This window comes from Triticum aestivum, chromosome 2A (genome assembly GCF_018294505.1).
Source record: "Triticum aestivum cultivar Chinese Spring chromosome 2A, IWGSC CS RefSeq v2.1, whole genome shotgun sequence".
Classification (NCBI taxonomy): domain Eukaryota; kingdom Viridiplantae; phylum Streptophyta; class Magnoliopsida; order Poales; family Poaceae; genus Triticum; species Triticum aestivum.
Window position 1 is genome coordinate 640303613 of NC_057797.1, and position 5880 is coordinate 640309492.

Consider the following 5880-nt stretch of genomic DNA (forward strand, 5'->3'; position numbering starts at 1 on the left):
CGCGGCTCACCTCCTGGAAAGAGAAGGGCCTGTCCTGGGGTTCATCGGTGGAGCTGGACGGACTCCAGAAATTTATCCGGAATATGGCAGGCAAGAAGCTCAAGCTTGTCAACATAGTCTAGGTCATGCTCATCCGCTGGATCCTCCTGTGCCAACAACGGGATTTCAACTTGTGGGAGTTCGACCCGGCCCAGCACCAGACTCTGAGCGAGCTCTTCGACATGATGCACAAGGACGTCTGGAAGGTGCTGTTCAAGGGCGTCGAGGTCCCTCCCTCTCTCACCGAGGACCGCGGGCTAAGCGCGAAGCACTAAGCGCATTCGGTGAGTTCCATACATCTGGTAGGATATTTATTTCCCCTAGCTTAACCATGTGCGGGGTCTGAGCTCCATGCCTTTGACAAGACTGGGTGGAGACGTCGGGGCAGATTAACTATCCGGCCCCTCTGCCCGAAGACACTGCGGACGCTCTCCTGGCGGAGATGCTGACTGTAACATCCCAAAATTCTAAATTTTGGAATGTTATAATAAATAGATAGATTTGATTTATTGTTTGATTGATTATTTGAAAGTGAGTGAATTCGAAACTTTTGAAAGTTAAATGAGAGGGAATAAAAGGACTTTACCAAACTTTCATATTTGCTTTCTGACCTCCATGAATTCAAGTTCTTTTCAAATACAAAACCCTTGAGCGAAGATGATATGATTTCTTCCATTTACATTAAATGAAAGGGTATTTGAAAATAATTGAATTTCAATTGGAAATATTTCAATTCATAAACTTCATGCAGCTCAATGATTTTCATGAGAGAAGATAAAATGACTTCTTCAAATTATATGAAATATGAGTTGGGAGTTTCAAAGAATTAAATTCAAAGTTCTTTTGAATTTATTTTCAATTTGGAGTTATTTGAGTTTTATTCAAATTATTTTTCTCCAAAAATAAAATACATGGAAAATAGGGTAACATGATTCCCTACAACAGAAAATTGGAGAAAAATTAATTTGAAATCATTTTGGTATTTTTAAAATGATTTTTGTTGGATTTTAATAGACCAGTAGCACTCTTTGATTTATTGAATTTATGTGGATTTTATTTGAAGTTATAAAAATGATCATGTCGTAGAAAATCTTTTTCTGAAAATTTTGATATATTATATGTCTATATAATATTTTATTTTTGTTTGTTTTATTTGTTTTGTTTGTCTGGAAAAAAATCTTTATAAAAAAAACTTCGGACCGACCAGACCGGGTCGGCCCAGTTCGCCAGGCCACGACCCAGCCGGCCCACGCCACTCGTCCCCGAGCTCGAGACGGTTTCCCAAGCTAGCACGATGCCGCCGCCGTGACCGTCTCCACAACCTCGCCGCCCTTGCCCCTCCTCCACGCCTTGCGCCTCCTCTCCCTCCTTAAATAGCGGAGCACCGTGCCCCTCTCTGCGACGCCGCCACCGCATCTCGCATCGCCGCCCCGCGCCATCTGCAGCCGGAGCCGCCGCTGCCTGCTAGCGCCGCCGCATGCCGCGCCGCGCCACTCCCGCCGCTGCCGCATTGCCCCGCTGCCTGCAGCGCCGCCCGCGCCGCGTAGCCCCGTCGCCGGACTCACTGGAGCTGCCCCACCGCCCGCTGTCCGCCGTCCCGCCGGCGGTTTTCTCCGCCTAAACCGCCGAGCCGGCCGAACCGATAAAACCGCCGAACCTTAGGTTGGTCTTTTTAGTTTTTCTTTTAAAAACTGGTTTAGTTTTTTTAGTTAGATCTATTTAGAGAACGTTCTCTATTTAGAGCTAGATAGCGAACGTTCGTTACTTAGTCTTTTTCTTTTTCTGTTTTATTTCCGTCTATGGACTTATCTGTGATGTTTTTTTTACAATTTAGTCCTTGTACTTCAAACGACCACATCTTTTCGCTTGTTTGTCCAAATCCAACGAAACCAACGCCCACGTCTTCGTTATGATCTCCTCTATCCAGTAATCCAACTCAAACATGTTTTTGAAAAGTTTAAAATTTGAATTAGATCAGATTTGAATTCAAACTTCGTTTGATCATAACTTTAGTTTCGTAGCTCCATTTGAGTTGATTCTTTTTGCAAATCGAAGCTCTTGACCTAAACTTTCTGATAAGGCCAAATTCACTTAATTTTGGTACTGTTAGAAATTGTTTTATGTTGCAAGAGTTATTTGCTTGGTTTTGACGTTTTCCAAATTGTTTTCTTCGATCTTTCTGATCTTTTGAGTGATTGCTTATGTGTGGTTACTACTGCTTGCTTACGATAGATTGACCGGAGTGTGACGAGTAGAACTATCAAGAGTTATGATTGCGAATCATCTTCATCAACATTGCAGGCAAGTTCACACCTCAAACATTGCATGATTAGGATCTAATAAAATTGTGGGTATTGGGAAGTAGTTGATGAGGTAGGAACCTATTGCCCTGCATTCAAACCTTCGGAGTTACTATTACATTATGCTTATACAGCTATGCTATGCTCGTAGACGTGTATTGGGTTTTGAGAGTATTCATGACAGATGTGAGATTGTTAATTAATGGTTTACTTAAGGTGGCAACTTAAACACACATCTGGGTGGATTGAGGCACCTAGTTATTCTAGGATTGCCTGTCTAGGCACCTGGGTAGACCAAGATTGCCTGTTTTCTTTTGGACCGCCACCCAGGCTCAAAGGGATCATGAGATTATTCATGCTAGAAACTTCCGTGTGCCGCCACAAGCTATTATGGGCTCTAGCATAGTTGACTAAGTCATGTGAACTCTTATAGTGGTAGACTAGCAGATGTAGGGGTTGTAGGTGGTACGGTCTATTCATCGTAAGGTGCAAACGCTTCTGAAAGACTATGTCTCGGTCATCCGTTTCTCAAACACCATGTAGTGCGAGAAATCCAATGGAGGAGATCGAGTCTTGTGGGGAAAAGTGCGCAAACCTCTGCAGAGTGTATAAACTAATCATAATTAGCCGTGTCCCCGGTTATGGACATCTTGAGTATCTAGTACCTGGATTATCATGTGAATCTCATCATGTTACTTTAAATTAATTTTGATGGGGTTTAATGATGTTACTTAATTGGGATTGAGAATGCTGTCAACCATTCTCAATGTTCAACAACCACCATGATAGTTAAATAAAATCTATTTCTTTGCAGTAGGGAAAATTTGGCTTTTCATAAAAACCTTATAACCGTAGAGCTTTTCCACCAGCCAAATATGCATGTAGTGATAGCTATTGTTCATCATTCTCTATGGTGTGAATTTGCCAGTACATTCAATGTACTGACCCTTTGTGGCTGCAACGTCTCATGTTGCAGATTTATCTTACGACGAGTAAGTGATACGTTAGGGTTACGATTTCTACACTCAACTTTGCCGTTGGTGTTGATGGGAATCCACAACCTTGTTACTTCTGCTATTTTTGGATTGAGGTAATAGTATTTACGTTACTTTTACATGTGATTTACCTCTGTTAAAAATCCTCGAGTATTGTGTGTGTCAGCATACCGATCCAGGGATGACACTTGAGCACAGAGATTTGATCCATTCGGGTCGGGTCGCTAAAAGATGGTATCAGAGCACATGTTGACTGTAGGACGTGACCTTGGAAACTGGCAAGCCCATAGGAAAGATTTTCTTTATAACTTTCTTTTCAAAAAGGATCTTTTACCTCTCTTCTCTTCTGAGCTTATTCAAAAAAATTCCCTTTTAGTGAGACCATATCCCTTTTCCCTTTGGATCACTCGAAGATTCGACGGATGAGACCACTCCAAGAAGTACAAGATATTGGACAACTAAGACCACTTTGGAATGAAGAGGATTTTACTGTGCATCTGAATAATGGAAACTACAACGGTTGACGACTCCGAAGACTAGGAGAATTTGAAGGCTCTGAAGAATCCCTAGATTTGTATGACCTAGGAAGGCTACCCTTATGGAACTTGACAGATTATGGAAGTTGTCAATGCCCGAGATCAGGGTGTATCAGAGAAAGACCGGAGCATGGAGAGTTAAAAACTTAAAGTCCTGTCAAGGAAAACCCTAAGGCAGGAGATATCAACTATGGAGAGATAGCTCATGGCAATGACAAGGGCAGAAACACTGTTATCCGTGATGTCATCGCCATTGATACTATGGTCACCGAGCTGAGCTAAGCATGCATTTCTTCGGAAGGATTGGATGGTAGAAGGCTGACGTAGCAGCTATCAGCAAGAAATGAAGTTTTAACCTAGGTCGGTGTATCACCAGGATCTGGAGTAATACATCAATAAGTTTAAGATGGACTCGTAGGATGTCATACTTGAGAAGGAGACCATTCATGAAGAACTTAGGACCTAGAAGCTGAAAGTAGCCAAGTGGAGGAGCAAAACCTCGAGATATATGAGATTCGTCAGGAACAGAAGGACCGTAGTGCCAGGTTCCTATCAAGGATGTTGAAACCCAGAAGTTTGGACCGCAACTCCAAAAAATATATTAAAGGATGTCACATCAATAGAGATGATCTAGTAAAAGAACTGGAGAAAGACAAGCAGGATTGGAAGAAGCCATTGGAGGCATGAACAACACTTGAAGAGTTTGGCTACATTAAAGATTTATTGACCTTTAGAAGACCAAACCCCTGTTATACACTTATGTTAGATGCGATGATTGTGAGCTGTCATTTGTTTGATGTTTTCCGACAGCCACAATAAAATATGTCTTTTCAAAACTGTTGTTTGTATTGTGTGTATCCCTCTCTATCTCTCTTATCTCACCCCAAACCCATGGACCCAATAGAGGATGAATGAAGATGAGCTTATATTTTTTGGACCGATGAGTCAATTGGAGACGGACCAATGGATTCAGAACATGGAGGATCACAAGAAGAATAACTCTATAGTTGGAAAGGATATGATCCAGCATGCTCTTTGGTGCTTTGAAAGAGGTGCTGCTACTTGGTGGAGAATGTACCAAACCATCAATGGATGGCAAGGAGTAACCACTTGGAAAGAATTTAAGTTGACTTTGCCAAAGATCTCACCTTGTGTCCCAGAAGTTGAAGCCTTATGGAAAGGATATGAGGAAACCTTGTGCGTGCAAGATTTGTGGAGAAATAGGACACAACCATAAAGAACACAAGGATGAATGCCCAAATTGTGAAGAAAGTCACCCAGTTGAAGAATGCACAACTAGGCAGATTACTTGTTTCTTGTGTGAAGGGACTACCCCCTATCCTGCTCAGTGTCACATTTACCCCATGGTACAACGAACCATCTAGCAGAAGAAAGAAGTAAAGGAAGGAGCCCTTATGGAAATTTTGGAAGAACATGTGATGAAGGAAGAGACGGAGTACACGCCCAAAGAAGAACCAATTAAACCCTGCACCAAGTCATGCTATTCATGTGGAGAAGAAGGAAACACCTCCCAAAATTGTTTGAATGTGGATCTAGTAGAATTCCCGACGGAGGAAGTAGAATATGACCCACAAGAAATAGAAGCCATGATTGGCATGAAAAGGTCCAGGAAGAGAAGCAGATTGGATTCCAGGAAGGACCTGAGTCATATCACATGTTATAGGTGCAAGGAGTCAGGGCACTACCTCAACAGTTGCCCAAAAAGGAAACCTCGGTACTTGTCAGAAGTAATATGTTTTATTTGTAATGGAGCAGGGCACTTTGCCAGAGAATGCCCCAAGGAGAAGGAAACTTGTGCTAGATAGTTGAGTTTGCAACAAAAGAAATGGAGTAGTAGAAGTGAGAACATTTTCTTTTATATTGAGGTGTTGAGTTGAGACATGTAATGGAAAAGCAAGAGATTGTAATCATTGGAGAAGCAATAAAGTTAGCATCGTTGGTAAAGATTTGGGTTATGTGAGTTGTTACTCTATGAAGAAGGATTTTGAC